Source organism: Rhinopithecus bieti, unplaced genomic scaffold, assembly GCF_001698545.2.
Source record: "Rhinopithecus bieti isolate Rb0 unplaced genomic scaffold, ASM169854v2 scaffold_11964, whole genome shotgun sequence".
Lineage (NCBI taxonomy): Eukaryota > Metazoa > Chordata > Mammalia > Primates > Cercopithecidae > Rhinopithecus > Rhinopithecus bieti.
In genome coordinates this window covers 3,164,213-3,180,944 of record NW_016807677.1, presented here as the reverse complement: position 1 = coordinate 3,180,944, position 16,732 = coordinate 3,164,213, and the positions used below count along the sequence as shown (strand labels likewise).

Here is a 16,732-nt window from a genome sequence, read left to right as displayed (position 1 = left end):
TTTTGGTGTTGTAAGGGGTATATTTGTTAAATTCCAGTCGATATTCAAGGGGCCCTGTGTTTACTCCATTAGGAAACCAGATAGAACTAATCAATGCTAGAAGGACTCTAGTTAACTCCTAAGGGAAGGCAAATACAAACAGCGGCATTCAGATCGATGTAAAATTACCCCCACTGCACTTGGGTCGGTGGCCACCAGCAGGCCCATGCAGCGAGCCTGGCCTGACAGCTGGAGCCAGGCTCCTTCCTGGAGCTCAAGGTTGGATTAAAGGCCTCCTGGAAGTCAGGGCTTGACTGGATTCTGAGGCTGGCTCAGGTTCCATAGTACCTGTGGGCCTTGGGCAAGTCAGCCGGCCTCCCTGACCCTTAGTCTCTTCATCAGAAGGGTAACCACTCATATTGAAATGAAATGAAAAGTTCGTAGAGGGCTTTCATTATCTCTCCTGATATTCGCTGCCCCTTGAGGTGGGCATTATTGTCGTTATTTCCATTTCCATTTCACAGGAAAGGAAAATGAAGAGACCTTAAATAACGGAGCAGATAAACAGCTGTGTCTAAATCCATGTCCTCTGACTCCAAGCCACACGTGTTTTTCCCTAGGCCATACCATTCCTTGAAAGACTTTTGCATGGCATTAGTGCATATCATCTATCTAACACCCAGAGGTCGTTATTACTATTATGATCATTTTACCAATGAAAAAGTAAAGCCTGAAGGTCAGAGATGCAAGGGTCCAAGGTCCTGCAGATTATGCAAGTCCCGAGCATGAACACCCTGCTTGATCACATCATATTGCATCTGTCAAGGGAGTGACTTGGAAGAGCTGATATCTGGTGTCTTTTCTACGGCAAACATACTGCAATGCTTTAATTTTCTTTCCTAACCTCACCTTATAGGATTTCTTCCTCTTGTACCACTGCAGTCACAAATCAGAGTCAAGTGGCTCTACATGAGAGAGCAGGGAAACACAGAGAGAATGAGCCCAGTTTGGTGCTGAGAGAGCGGCTCTCTCAGCTGCCTTGCACCTGCCCTCCCTGGCTCAGGAATATTCCTCTCTGGTCTTGGGGGCAATTCTTCAGAGACAGCCATTCCTACAACTATTCGTCTTAGTTTATCTGCAGAGATCATCCACAGAGCTATCTGGGATCCTTGTTGGATACTGGATCCAGGGCTATGTGACCTTTATAGCTCCCCAACCCCAGGGTTGTGCGTTTTACCAGTAGCCAAAGATGGCTCCGTAGGGTGAATTCACCATCAAGTTAAACTCTGCTTGACTATTATTGTGGACATTGCTCAGTTTGTGTCTCTTTTTGTGGGGTGCTGGTTAGTTTGGCCCAAGCCTCAGGGGAGATCTTCCAAGGATTTACTTGAGAAGAGATTTCTCCCTCTCCTTTGAAAAGGAAATGGCCAGTATTGCCCTTCCTCCCCAACATTACTTCCCAGTGTTCATTTTTGAACTCTGCATAGTGAGCCTGGAAGAGTTAGCGAGGGCTCCCTGATTATTATGGATAGTCATTTCTTACTTTGATGGGTTGTTTTATATAAAGTTTATAGTTAGTGTCCACCCATAATATCTCATCTAACACTCAAAATCAACATGGGGTACACAGTTACTTCTATTTCTGTCCTATATATAAGGAAACTGGGACCTAGAGCATCCAAGGGATGTGTCCAAGGTCATGCACTGAAAGAGGGCAGAGCAAAATTAGAACTCAGACTCCCCAACTCTGTCCAGACCTTTCTTTACATAAGCAGAGATGTTCTTCAAGCTGTCCTGCTTTGAAATATTATATAGGTGGAATGCAGTGCTTCTGGGGACTGTGGTTTCCTGGTGGTCCACTTCCACCTTATAACAGAAGCAGCTGTGGCTTAAGACGTGAGATTTTAGGGTCTCTCTATTCCTAGAACGTAGGACAATGCTGCTCACATAGTAGGCCGCCATAAATGTTTGATGTGTAAATGAGCAAATGAATAATTGAATGAGTAGACCTCAGCTTTCCCGATTCCTAGTCAAATTTGCCTCCCACTACACCACTCTGCTTCCTGCACTTTCATTGATCTGAAAATCTAAAATCAGTTTTCAGACCTTAAAAAAAAATAAAAATAAAAAGCCAGTGGACCTTTTGCTGAATGGAAACGCAAGAAGCAAGTTTAGAAGGTGGGGACAGGAAAGAGATTTTCTACGTGGAAGAAATTGAGGCAGGGTCTTGTTTGCACTGCAAATGAAGGACACCCAGCCCAAGGAGCTGTCCTTGATCGCATCCCTAACTCCTCATCTCTGGGCAGGGGAGGCGAGAGCCAATCCCATCCCTTCTGCTGTTGGACACGTAGGACTTTGGCCTCCAGCCAGAACCCATGCTTCAGAACAGAAGAGGACCACTAAGCAGGAAATGTGGCCGCCTCATTCACAACCTCTTCTGAATTTCATTTGTGACAAACCACTCTTCATAAACCTCAGAACTGCCCGTCGTCACCGGGGTGAGGGACGCAATGCTGCTGAGAGGGAAAAACAATTAGAAATACAATTAGTGTTCTAAAAGCTGGTCATAAATATTGGAGTTCTCTCTCTGGAGAGGAGGGACAAGATGACAGCTCACAATTCCTTGTATTGACAAAAGAGGAAACAGTCCATGAAACTGGTCATTTGCCTGGGTATTTTTATCTATCAGATCCCAGAGTAGGAACAAGGGAAGCATGAATGATTGGATTAGCTGCCCAGCCTTTATGTGCTTTTGCAGCATCAGCAATATGCAGTTACTGCAGCCCACACACAGACATGGCATGCACACATGCACAACACACACACACACACACACATACACACATACACACACACCAGTGTAGGGGGAGACCCTCGCATGCAGTTAGACAGAGACGACTATGGGCTCAGACACTCCCATCCCACAACAGACAGGGATGAACTCACCAAGTTCAGATGTAGAGAAAACTGAGCATCCTTCCCTCTGAGTTGTTTCTCCTCATTCCTGGAGGAGAATGACACAGCCAAAGGCATCCTATAATACCCCATCTCTCTCTCAAGAGCCTGAAACCCTTGTGATGCCCTTTAAGTTGGTATTGTTTGTGCCTTGGCCTTTCCTTCCAAGAGTCCATTTGGTTGTTCCTTGGGTGGTCTTGGCTCTACAACATGCTCGATGTGGCAAGGCCTGTTCATTTGGCAGCCCCAAACTCTCCAGTGTTTAGCTTCTCTGTTTCCACTTTCTGCAACTCCAGGGCACCTCTAGGCCCCCTGGTGGGGCTGGTGGGGGTTGAGCAGGGCAGAAGTTGAGTACGAGGGCTGCAAGTTCCCCATACTATTTGGGACAGAGGTCCCCCTCTGCATGCATGTGCAACCACCTGGCATCTATGCCAACCAGCAGGAAGCAGAGCTCCCCTTGCTGAGGGCACTGTGCCAGCATGGCAGATGGGCATGTGTGTCAGCTGCCAAGGGATCTCCAATAGGATCCAAATAGGTCTGCATTTTTGGAGGGCAGGACATTCTCTCCTTTCGCTCCTTGTCTTACATACAGGACCAGCTGATGAAAAACCATCTATCTTATATTGCCTTGGTTCCTCTGTGCATCTGATTCCACTTGCCCCCATTGTTGGCCTCTCAACTTTTTCCTTAGTGGGGAGGATGAAAAGGTAGATAGAATGCATATACCCTTCTTCCACTATTCGCATATACCTACATATGTTCTGAGGATGTGCACCTCTGTACAGAGAAGCGTGGAATCCCGAAATCTGCCAGCTGAGGCATCTTTCTCTCTCCTGACAAATGATCATGCAATTTCAGGTTGATTACTGGAAAGTGGTGGGAAACCCACTGCCTCATGGGCAGTTCCTCCTTTGTTGGCTAATAGTTGTTGGACAATTTTATTCCATAATACAAAATTTGCATCCAGATTAATTCCAGCTTTTGCCCTGGAGCAACTGAGAACAAATCTGCCTTCTCTTCCCATATGACAGCTCTTCAAATATTTTAAACCAATGTTCACATCCCTGAAGAGTCTTTCCTTCTCCAGGCTAAGTATTTCCTGTCCCATCAATTCCTACATACTTTGAGTGACAGAGGATCCAGATTACTTGTCAGAATTGTATAGTGGATTTTTGAAATAACAGGTGCTGAATTCAGATAGACCTGAGTTCTAATCACCCTCATTCACGGGGGTTGACTGAATGGAGACTTGGTGGTCATGGCCTTAGCTGTCATCAATTACAATTCAACTACCTGGATTAGATTAAACAGCATTTACTGAACTGTTGCTAAGTGGTAAGGAACATATTCTTATTAAAAATGAGTACTATTTATATTTTGGAAACTAAAAAGCAGGTACATAGAGGTAGCCTAGCTTCCTTTGGATCATACAGCTAGTCTATGACAAAGCAAGGAAAAGTGGTGGCTTTTGAACCTGTGGCTTTTGTTTCCAAGTGAAGCACACTTCCATGACCAGCGCAGTTGCTACACTGGAGACTGAGTGGGGGATTGGAAATGCATATGGTGTGCATATGTAACTATAGACTTATACAGCAAAAAGTTGAAGGCTAGGCTAGCCAACACCTGTCAACCCAATTATTCCAAGAGTAGGAGAGAAAGTGGGCCCGGAGGGATGGAAGGGAACTTTCACTCTTTACTGTCTATACTCTTGTATTGTTTGAATGTTTTTAAGAATACAATACATTCAACTAATTCTCATGTATTTAAAAGACACGTAAGAGGCTTATCACTCAGACTGTCCCTTCAAGTAGGTTAAAATCCAGTGGGTGAGTGGGTGAGCCAAAGTTACCCAAGAATAAAGAGAAGTCTGCATTGTGAGAGACAGTATAGTCTGGTGGCTAAAATAATGGACTTTGGAGCTCCAGAGTCCAGATTCCAATCACAGCTTAATCTCTTCCTAATGCTATAATGTTTTTAATGTGGACAAGTTAACTGATCTCTTTATTCCTCCATTTGTTCATTTATAAAATGTAGATAATAATTTTTAGTATGTATCATATAGTTTATTTCTGTCAAGAATAAAGAACTCCTTCCATTTTAAAAATTGAGGTATAATTTACATACATTAAAATTAACTCTTTCTATTGTACAACTTATGAGTTTTGACAAATGAATAAAGTCATATAACCACTACCACAGTGAAGATGTAGGAAAATTTCATCAATCTCCCACATCCCCTTGGGTCCCTTTGCTTTCAGTCACTCTGCCACCCTCAGTCCCTGGAAACCATGAATCTGTTTTCTGTTTCTATAGCTTGCCTTTCCCAGAATATCTTATAAATGTAATATATATAGCCTTTTGAGTCTGGCTTCTTTCACTTCGCATAATAAATCTGAGATTTATCCATGTTGTTGTATATGTCAGTAGTTCATTTATTTTTATTGCTGAGTAGATTCCACTTATGATGTACTATAGTTTGTGTACTTGTTCAATAGATGAAGGACAATTGGGCTTGTTTTCAGTTTTTGGTGATTATGGATAAAGTTTCTATAAGCATTCACATATAGGTTTCGTGTGAACATAAGTTTATTTCACTTGGTAAATACTGCAATTGCTATGTCACATGAGAAGTATGTATTTAGCTTCATAAGAAACTGCCAGACTGTTTTCCAAAATGGCTGTATCATTTTGCATTCTCACCAATAATGATAGATAATTCCAGTTGTCCCATATTCTCCCAGCACTTGGTATTGTCATTTATTTATTTATTTATTTTTAATTTTTAATTTTAGCCATATAAATAGATATGCAGTGCATCTCATTATAGTTTTAATTTGTATTTTCTTTTCTTAAAAAAATTTAAAAATAGAGACAGGGTCTCACCATGTTGCCCAGGCTGGTCTTGAACTCCTGGGATCAAATGCTCCTCTCACCTCAACCTCCCAAAGTATTGGAATTACAGGCATGAGCCACCATGCCCAACCTTAATTTGTATTTCTTTAATAAATAGGTTGAACATCTTTTCATGTTATTGTTTGCTATTTATATATCTTTGGTGAAATGTTCATTGCTTTTTTTTTTTTTTAATGTGTTGGTTTTTTTTCTTATTGTTGAGTTCGAAAGTTGTTGGTGTATTCTAGATTTAAGTCCTTTTTTATATATGTGTTTTGGAAATATTTTCTCCAAGTCTATGACTTATTTATTATTTCCTTCAAGAGTGTCTTTTAAAGAGAAGTCTTTAAGGGTTGATAAAATTCACTATACCATGGATCATGGTTTTGGTGTCATATCTAAGAGATCCTTACCTAACCTAAGGTCACAAAAGTTTTCTGTTATGTTTTCTTCCAAAAGTTTTATAGTTTTAGATTTTATGTTCAGGACAATGTTTCATTTTGGGTTGTATTGTGGATATGGTGTGAGGTCAGGGTAGAGACCTCTGATGTCACAGCTGCTGCTGGGCTTCTTGGATCCTCCATCTTCCCCTTGGCCATGCTGTTCATATTTTTTAAAGACGTTTTATGTAATGCCTATGCTAATATTTACATTCCTGCCTAACTAACTGGCTTCTGCTGCCCTGGGCATTTCTTTGACTCAAGTAGGATGGAGTTGCAATCTTTCCAGGCTACTCAGTAGCTATTTCCTACTCATAGCATCAAAGCATGCCAAAAGCTGAAAGTTGCTTTTTGTGCAGACCTTGAAGTATAGACTCAGCAGGGGCTCCAGATGTTAACATTTCTACCCAAGATACCTGCTATGGTTTGGATATTTGTCTCTTCCATACCTCATGTTGAAATTTGATCTCCATTGTTGGAGGTGGGAACTGGTGGTAGGTGTTTGGGTCTTGGGGGCGGATCCCTCATGAATAACGCCATGGTCGGGTGTGTGTGTGGGCGGGTGAGTGAGTTCTCTCACCATGTGATCTCTTTGCACATGCTGGCTTCTCTTCCACTTTCTGCAGCGAGTTGAAGTAACCTGATGCCTTTACCAGATGCAGATGCCAAATCTTGAACTTCTTAAGCCGCCAGAATTGTGAGCCAATAAATCTCTTTTCTTTATAAACTGCCCAGGCTCAGATATTGTGTTAGAGCAACACAAAGTGGACTAAAACAGTACCCAAATAAGACTTAGATGCCTAAGCTTGGGCCAGAAGAAAATAGAATCATTAGAGTCTTTAGCTTGAAAAGGTCCCTGGAAAATTTCTTTGTCCCTATTCCTTTGCCACTGGTCAAGATCTCACACAAATTGTCCCAGATAGAAGAGTCCCCAAAAGATGGTGCAACCTTCCTTGATTATTATCTCAAGTGTCAATCTGGATTTAGGTATTTCGGTATTGGTATTTAGGCATATGGTATCTATGAAGAGGTAGTTAGTCGGTGGGCAGAGGCAGGCTGTGGGATCAGGAAGAGACCAGAGATAGGGTGGAGATAGGATGGAGAGAATGGGAAATTGGAAATCCAAGTGCTTAAGCTCTCTCACACTCTAAGCAATCTAAACATGAAGGTGCTGCTCTGGGGCAGACACAGCAGGGATCCTGTGATGTTTCCTTGGCTAAATTACTACGTGCCCTCAGGCTGCTGCTCCTTTCTGCGAAATGGGGGAACTAGTAACCACCATCACTGCCATTATCTCCACCACCACCACAACTAACCTTTATCAGTGTTTTCTATCTGTCAGGCTCTTCCTGCGCATTGTCTCATCCACTACTAACAATAACCTGAGGGAAATGTTCTTATCATGTCCATTTTACAGATGAGGAAGTAAAGGCTCAGTGAAGTTAAGAAATGTGCCCAAAGTCATAAATCCCCTAATGTCCCCCTGAAAGGATGAAACTGTATCAGTGGAAGTCCTATCCACCGCTCCTCCATTTTATAGATGATCAATACATGCTAACATAAGCATAAAGCTCAAGCTTCCTAAAAGGAAATAAAATGATTTAGATTCATGGAATACAGCAAAGACCACAGACTTTCAGGGAGATAGGGATACTGGGTTCTCAACCCAGAACTTGCTCTAAATCATCCAGAAAGTTGAACTTGTCTTGTCTAGGACTTCATTTCTCCCTTGTTAAAATAAAGGCTCAGCTGAGAGGATTTCTCAGATTCTTCCAGGTGCTAACCTTCTGTGATTTTTATGATTCTTATTTTCTTTGTCTGTGCCTTCAGATTCACAAAGAGATGTTAAATTGGATTAGAAGTTACTGGAGATGGGCTCCATTGGTGTTGAGAGAAGAGTGAGAAGATGCAGGCTTTGTTTACATGGAAAGGGGCAGGATGCAGATCAGAATGATTTTTCCACTTGTTTCTGTTTCTCTGTATCTCAAACATCTTTCAAGACTCTTCGCTTAAGGTCCACATCGCCTGGGAGGCCTTCTAGTACCAACTTGGTAAATGGACTTCTTTGTAAATATAATCTCTGTGTGCAGCACAGTTTGAGCTGCATTAATTAATTCATTAATGTACTTACTTATACCTGCCTTGTGCCAAAGTGGCATTACGGTGGCTTACGCAGATATGTGAAACATAGTGCCATAACACATATTAGAAGAAAATGGGAAAGGAAAATAGAAGAACAAAGGAAGGAATGTCACAGGGGATCACAAATGAGGCCAATCCAGGGATGCAGAACTTGAAGCCCCTAAACACCTACTACTGGCAGGCTGTGATTCAGAATCTAAAGTTTCTGGCAGCCAATATGAACAAGGTAGTCCAGTCAGTCTCACAATTTACAATGCCTGTGATATGAGAGAAAAAAAAGGGAAGAAAGAGAGAGAAAAGAAGAGGAAGGAGGTGGAGGAAGAGGAGGAGGAAGGGGAGAAGGAGGGAAGGAAGGAGGGAGGGAGGGAGGGAGGGAGGGAAGGAAGGAAGGAAGGAAGGAAGGAAGGAAGGAAGGAAGGAAGGAAGGAAGGAAAGAAAAAAGAATGTTCAGAAGGAGCCCAACTTTTCCTGATGCTGAACCAGAAAGCTTTTCCTTGAGTCCTTCCTAAGAGTTCTGCATTACGTGATGAACAGCATCATCACCACCCTCACAGTATACTGGCTCCTCATTCCTTGAGGCTGCTCCCTGTAGCATCACCCTTCAACACAGGCCAAAATTCAGCTCAGAAAAGCAGCTCCACAGGGGACCAGAGGAATATGGTCTGATAGACAGCTCTCTGCTGACCTGGCTAAACCCTGGGGCCCTTGTTAATATTTCTAGAGGGATGAATGTACTGCATCCCCTTCAGGCAATGTTTCATATAGTTTGTCTCTCTCAGCTGAGTTTTTGATGGACACTTCATGGCAATGAGTTCGAGACTATATTCCCTGCCAAGTACCTGAAGTGCAGCTATTGGGTTGCCAATTAAAGATGGACCCATATGCCTTACAAACACACAAACAGTTGAAATCCATCAGCACTGGAGTAGGGTTGTCATTGTCTTACCAACATTGATGAGCCTAACTAGGACCTACACCTGATGAGAGGGCCATCCCATTGGCTCTGAACTGAGCTGAAGGAGTTTGCAGGGTGTTTGATTGGCCTGCCAAGCCCCCAAGATGAGTGTCTGTCCTACAGGGTGTAGTGATTGCTCTGGGAATGGAGACCCTTGGATCTTGCCATTTCTAGAATGAGAGGTTTTGTCTATAGGATCTCCAAGTTCCCCACCAGTGTGAACATTCCTAATTCTAGAAGGAAACTACTCCATGGGAGGAGGGCTGTTAAACACTGGAAAAGCCTGCCATTGGAACGGTAAAATTGCCTGCCTCAGAGTTGTAGCAATCCATGCTATCTGGGAGAAATTGGAACAAATCTGCCTGGAGGCAGGGGGCTGGCCTGTGGCCTCTGGAATGCTTACCATGATGCGCTTGGTTCCTCCATCTGTGTCTAAGTGTGCATGGCCTGGCAACAGTTGTCTGTGTTCACTTGAGTCCACACCTCCCTCTTCGTGTGAAGATGTGTGTATATACGAGTCCATCATTATTTTCCCCCTCCCCCCAGTAGCAGTGTGTCACTGAGAGCCCCTCTCCAGAGTCTTTGCTGGGAAATGTATCATACAACACAGTATGCCCCTCATAAAAATACAGTAAGCGGCCCTGCAAGCGGTCAACAAAGTAATGACTCCAACCTAGTGGTGTTCTTGGAAGGGCCTCTTCGGAAGCAAAGCTGAGAAGACAGAACTGAAATCTTTGGGGTAATTAGGTTTCCGGTGTGCAGAAACCCCTTAAATCATTGAGTCAGAAAGGATCTGGTCTTGGAATCATACATCAGGCCAGGCTGAGTGTGCTCAGTAAGTATGCTCAGTATGAGCTCCCAGTAAGCAGGCAGTTGGCCATGTGGCAGCCCCTCTTTATGTTTCTGCATCATAGCTCCCCCTCCACGGAGACCCACCCTGACCCACATAAGAACACAGTTGTTACTTAGGAGGCACAGGGAGGCTGAGCTAGGGAGCTGATCTTCATGCCTTAGGAGCTGGGCCCTGCAAGCTTAATAGATGGTCTTTTGTCTGGAGGGTGCATGGATGAGGCGTTTATGGAGTAGAAGGACGGCTAGGATAACTGAACAAAAATTTCTTTCACCTTGTGGGTCCTTGTCAAGGACCTAAAGGAAAACTTTCAACCCACTTCCTTCTAATTCTCAAACCGCGCCTTTCTCCCGCCTCAGCCAGAGATGGGGCCTTGTGAGAGGGTGAAAGATTGGCAGGAGCGGGGAGTGTAACTCATAAGAGGGGGAAGAGTGGGCTGACCTCACTCCCAGCCTTCAGCTTTGCCTGCTTCCTCTTAGATGGAGAGGGATGTGGGGCTCTCCTGGGTTCTTCTGGGTTCCCAAGAGTCCTGGCTCCCACCTCCTTGTTTTTCCCTTGAGGGCTCAGTGGGAGGCCCCAGCTAAAAGGCTGATTCCTGCCAGGGCTGCCAGCAAGCCGGGCCAGGTAGCAGTTAAGGACAATAAAAGCAATCAGGGAATTCTGGGGCTGCAGTGGCACGCAGACCTTCAGGGCATTTAGGGAAAGTAGATTAAGAAATCTTTTTCTAGATAAGAGAGCCCTGTAAAGAGGCCAAAGAAAGGGAAATACACCCCCCTTTGATCACAAGGGATTGTAATTACTCAGATATTGATTGGGATAATAAGTTTGCCAAAACTCTAGAGAAGGAGAGATATTCCTGCAGGTATTTTGCTTTTGCAGAATTTGCTGAGCTCTCCTGTGAAGTCAAAGTCAATTTGGAGGCCTAGGCCTGGCCCTGGAGCCCAGAAAATGGCAGTTGGAGGCCTTTTCTTCCTGGCAGGAGTTCATTGCAGGCCCGGCCTCACCACCCTCCCTCCAGGGGTTGTTAACACTATCATTATTAGCACAATCATTGCCATTATTAATAACCCTTGGGCCTAATGGGGTTGAGAGTGCAGTGAGGAGAACTGAAGTCAGCCTCCAGAACAGCGTAAGGCCCTCAGCCTGGATTCCAGAATCTTCTTCAGTAGTTTCCCTACCTCTCTTCTAGAAGCCCTCTCTTTCAAATTTCCTCTGTACCATACCCCCAACTTGTGCATGTGTGCATACATACACACACACATGCGTATACACATGTGCACATACCCTACCTATACTCCAGCCACCCTGATCTTCCCACAATTCTCGCACATGCCCACCTGTCACACACAGTTGTGGAATTAGAGCTTTGGCTTCAGGGTCATGCAGACCTGAGTTCAAATCCTGCTCTGCCACTTACTAGCCCTGCAGTCCTGAGCAAACCACTTCACCTTTCTCAGCCTCAGAGTCATTTGCAGAATGGGAATAATATTAGCACCTACCTCATCTCGCATAGTTGTTGAGAGGATTAGTTGAGATGATATAAAGCATTTTGCTCAGTGCCTGTGTTATAAGAAGTGCCTCATCTGAGTATTAGCTATTGCTTTTGTTATTCTACAGCCTTCACCTGAGATTTTACATGAATCATTGCTTCTGCAAAGTTTTCTCTCATCATAGTTGTGAACCAAGGCTCTTGTCAATCTTTCAGGCCTAGCCAAGATCTCAACTCTGTCCCTTCCAGAATCTTCTCCTTTTGCTTCCAGTTGTCTGTGTCTCTTATAGCTCTTAATCACAGTTTGCTTTGAGTTCCGATTTTGGACTTGAGGAGGACAGGGATTATATCTTCCTCTTTTTATCTTCCTTACTCCAATTCCAGAGTTTAGCACTCTGCACACCTTTATATGTAGTAAGTGTGCAATACATTTTTGATTTTTTGTAATAATAGATATCATTTACTGAGCAATTATGTGCCTTTATTTTTGTATACATTATCACATTTAATCCTCGTAACAATACTGTCATGTAATTATCTACATGAAGCAATTAAAAAAGGATTTCTTTCTTATAGATGTGGGAAATAAGACTCTGGAGAGATGAAATCATTTACTGGTCACATAGCTGATGAGTGGATGAGCTTTGCTCCAAACACAGGACTATCAGTTTCCAAAGACTGTGTATTATGTGCAACTAGGCTAAACCCACCGCAGCTTTCATTGGTCATACCCTAACCCCCAGGTAGGCTGCACACTCAGCAACTTCCAGCTCTTAGAATGCTGTGGTTCTATGAATGGGAAATAGCTACTGAGTAGCTTGGAAAGATTGTAATTCCATCCTGCTTGAGTCAAGAAACGCCCAGGGCAGCAGAGGCCAGCCTAGTTAAGCAGGGATGTAAATATTAGCACAGGCATTACGTGAAAGGTCTTTAAAGAATATAAACAGCCTGGCAAAAGGGGAAGATGGAGGATCCAAGGAGTCCAGCAGCAGCCATAGCGTCAGAGGCACTTTGAAGAATATGGTGTGATGAAGTGCCAGGAGGACTTGCCTGTCAACGAAAGACTCTCTAATACATCTCAGCTGACAAAAAGCAGGAGAGAAGCTCAGTTCCGATAGAAAACAATGCTGATGAGAAACAGAGATTGAGGAGATAGCAGAAACTTGGCATTAGAGTTCCAGAAGTCCAGAAAGACAAGAGTGAAGGGATACATGAAAATTAATGACTGATAATGCTAATAATAATATTTATATTGATTGATAATGTGATTGCTATGTGCCCAGCACTATGCAGTGTAAGGAGGCGAGTAGCTGTGTAGCCATAACACCACAGACATGATTATTTCAGAACCCAAGTTCACTTCTTTTTAATCTTTCTTGACTGTTGATACTTAAGGTGTCTCCCAACCTCATCTGATTCTTTCAACAAGCATTTGTCTCATGTCTACTCTGTGCATGCCCTAGGATGTGCCCTGGGGAGGTGGGTGAAACTTGCGCTCTAACCTGGAGGAACTCACAAGTTCACAAGTTCATTGTAGACAAGGAGCATACATGTCTACAATGGAGTGGCATGTTTGTTATTAGAGATGTTTGTTATTATTAGTGTACAAGTGTTTTGGGAAATGGGAGGAAGATTTCAGAGAAGAGGTGGTATCTGAGTGGAGAATACTTTTAAGGATGGGTGGAGAGTGAGGGGAGCACATTGTGAGCAGAGGCGACAGTTTCATAAAGGCTTAAGGCTGTGAGAATATATGTTATGTTCAAAATGGCTAAACAGGGACCCCTGAATGTCTAGGACTGGGATATGTTAGAAGCTGCAGTAAGTAGAACCTGAAAGATATGGTGGGATAAAATAGTGAAAAATATTTCAAAGACATTGTTAAATCAATCATCATGTTTATTTATTGAGCATCTATTATGTGCTAAGTATGGAATCTGGCACTGGGACTACAATGTCAGGCAAACCAGAGTTGGTCTCTGCTTCACCCGTAGGATGACCACATGTTCCAGTCTCCTTCTTGTCCTGGAATAATTGTTAATAACATCTCCTTTTACTTTCAAAAGTGTTCCCATTTACACTGTAAGTTATATGATGATGCTACCTCAGAATTTCAGAAAGACAAACATTAATCAAACAATCACCCAATATGTAACTTCAGATTGTGCTAGATGTTATGAAAGAAAGATGCAGAGGGCTATTACAGCAAGCATTGAAAAGCAGCTTCATTCGCCACAGGAATTTAGATTTCTCTGCAGGCAAAACAGAGACGGAGGTTTTTAAGTTAGAGATCAGATCTTAGTTTTAGAAGTCATGGCATTTCTGTGCCTGTGGAAGATTTCTCTCTCTCCTCTCTCTCTTTTTTTTTTTTTTTTTCAGAGTCTCGCTCTCACCTAGGCTGGAGTGCAGTGGTGTGATCTTGTCTCACTGTAGCCACCACCTCCTGGGCTCAAATAATCCTCCCGAGTAGCTGGGACTACAGGTTCCTGCCACCATGTCCAGCTAATTTTTGTATATATATTTTAATAGAGATGGGGTTTTACATGTTGCCCAGGCTAGTCTCAAACTTCTGGGCTCAAGTGATCTGCCCACCTTTGCCTCCCAAAGTGCTGGGATTACAGGCATGAGCAACTGTGTCTGGCCCCTCTCTCTTTCTCTTTAATGTCTCCTAGTTATTATCAATAAGAATTGGAGAAAATCCAATTTTCATTGTATAGACTTTCACAGGGTAAATGTACTTTTTTTCTTTAGAGTTGCAGAGTGAAAAGTTCAAAGCAAATACGTCAGCCAAAGCTCGCTTTCTGTCCTAGCTCTGCCTAGAGCCAGCTGCCTGACCCTGGACAAGTTACTTCTCCTTAGCCTTGGTTTTCTCATCTTTTATTTTTATTTTTATTTATTTATTTTTTTTTAGAGATAAGGTCTCACTTTGTCACCCAGGCTAAAGTGCAGTGGTGGGATCATAGCTCACTGCAGCGTCAAACTCTTGGGCTCAAGCGATCCTCCTGCTTCAGCATCCTGAGTCCCTGGGATTACAGGTGCGAGACACCACTCCCAGTTCAGGTTTTCTCATCTTTAGGAAGGGAGTGGTCATTCCCACCTGCAAGGGTAGCTGTGAGGACTGGAAATATGGTGAGTAAAGTGACTAGTACAGTGCTGGCCACATGGTAGGCATTCAAAAAACAGCACCTACTTTAGTTAGGGTTTTCTGAGCTTGTGATTATCTCAGAATGGGTGCTATGACTGGTATAGAAATGCATTTCATAGAAGACACACCACTGTCTATAACAGGGAAGAGAGTGTAGGTCAGTGGGCAAGGAAGGGAAGGGAAAGGGCTGCTAGTGTTTCCGCCACTAGAAGGAAATTGGGGTGGAAAACAAACACCTGCCCTTTTTAGTTGGACTCTACATGGCCCTTAAGAACCAGAACCTACAGACCTGGTGTGCTAAGCAGAGTAAGAAAGAGGCATCTAATGGTGTACGCACTAAAAATCCAGACTGCCCTGCATAACCAGGACCTCCTGGGAACGTCTGGGAAAATCAGACAGTGAGGCTCCATCTTGCTTTTGTCTTCTCTTCCTCCTTCCTCGGGCTTGTATATAACTCCCTCTGTGGGCAGAGGAAGGCCCCTGATAGAGGGATGCAGGCAGACACTGCACTGAGTGAGCCTGAGAAGACGGGGACAGAGCAGGCTGCATGGGGTTGGAGGGAGGAGGAACTAGGAGCCTCCGTCCAGTGGCTGTTTTGGAGCTAAAAGTGCTGTGACCACTTCTGTCCAGGTCTGGCTTGTGTCCTGACTGGGAGACCAGGTTGCTGGAGTCTGCATCTCATTTTCTTTCTGATTTGCCTCTGGTGTTGTTCTGCTGTGTGTTGGTCTTCGAGGGCTGCCATAACAAATGACCACATCCTGGATGACCGTTTGTTTTCTCACTGCTCTGGAGGCTAGACTCCAAAATCAAGGTGTTGTGAGGATTGTTTCTTCTAATGTCTCTCTCCTTGACTTGTAGATGGCCACACCCTCCCTCAGTCTTCACATGGTCTTTTCTCCCTGCATTCTTGTCTGTGTCCTAATCTTCTCCTTTTATAAATGCCCCTCATAATGGATTAGGGCTCACTCTCATGACCTCGTGTCACCTTAATTACCTCTGTAAAGACCCTGTCTCCAAATACAGTCAAATTCTGAGGTACAAGGTGTTAGGACTTCAACACATGAATTTTGCGGGGATGCAATTTAGTTCATAACAGACAGCTGGGCAAGTTTCATCTTTGGTCTTCATCCCTTAAGAGAGGAAAAGTGGCTTGGTTGGCCTACTGAGCCTCTTTCCTCGGAGAGGAGTTGAATCAGGAAGCTGCAAGCTTCTCGAAACAGTGCAAATCCCTCTCTAAACTCTCTAGGCTTTACCCAGAGCCAATGGATAATCCACTGCCTGCTTTGGGGTTCCTGGATGTTTCCTCTTGCTTCCGCAAGCCTGATTTTAGGATCTGGGATCTGCTTTGCTTCTGGTGGAGAAATAGGTGTCTACTCTGAAATTACTTCTCCTTGGGACTGTTCAAATGTATTGGTCTTGTCTTTTGCAGAGGTTCCTTTAACAGAAAAGAGCTCTCAGCCCTCAAAGATCCCATGCAGAGGGCTCACCTACTGCAGGATAAGAGAGCCAAGTAAGTTGCTACACTTTTTCCATTCATCCCTTCCTTCCTCTGCAGGGAAAGGCAGGAGACCACACCTGTGTTTGTGATATTACAGGCACGCTGAGATCCACAAATGTGTCATTAGCCCACCAGGTTAGCACAGAACGGCTGCATCTGAAGGTGATTTAACACAGGTAGAACCCTGCTTACAGATGGGCGGGCTTCCAAAGATTTGCTTGTAGCTTAGTTATTATGAATCAGGAGTGTTTTCCTCTCATAGAAAAAGTGTTAAATGCAGGGGGAGGTTTTCAGGGAACTCCTCAAAAATCGATCTAACTCACACATAATTAAAATACGAAATATGATCATTTCTGTCCCCAACACCCAAATTTCATACATGCCATTGTT

The 16,732-nt window shown here is 43.7% G+C and overlaps 1 long non-coding RNA gene across 1 annotated transcript; it reads right to left on the bottom strand.

Moving 5' to 3' along the window:
• Positions 1-13,580: 13,580 nt before the first annotated feature.
• On the bottom strand, positions 13,581-16,395 carry LOC108536367 (uncharacterized). The gene is made up of 2 exons (XR_001887497.1): positions 15,182-16,395; positions 13,581-14,817 (listed from the first exon to the last, which is right to left on the bottom strand). It is a non-coding gene; the product is annotated as an uncharacterized LOC108536367 (long non-coding RNA).
• Positions 16,396-16,732: the final 337 nt, after the last annotated feature.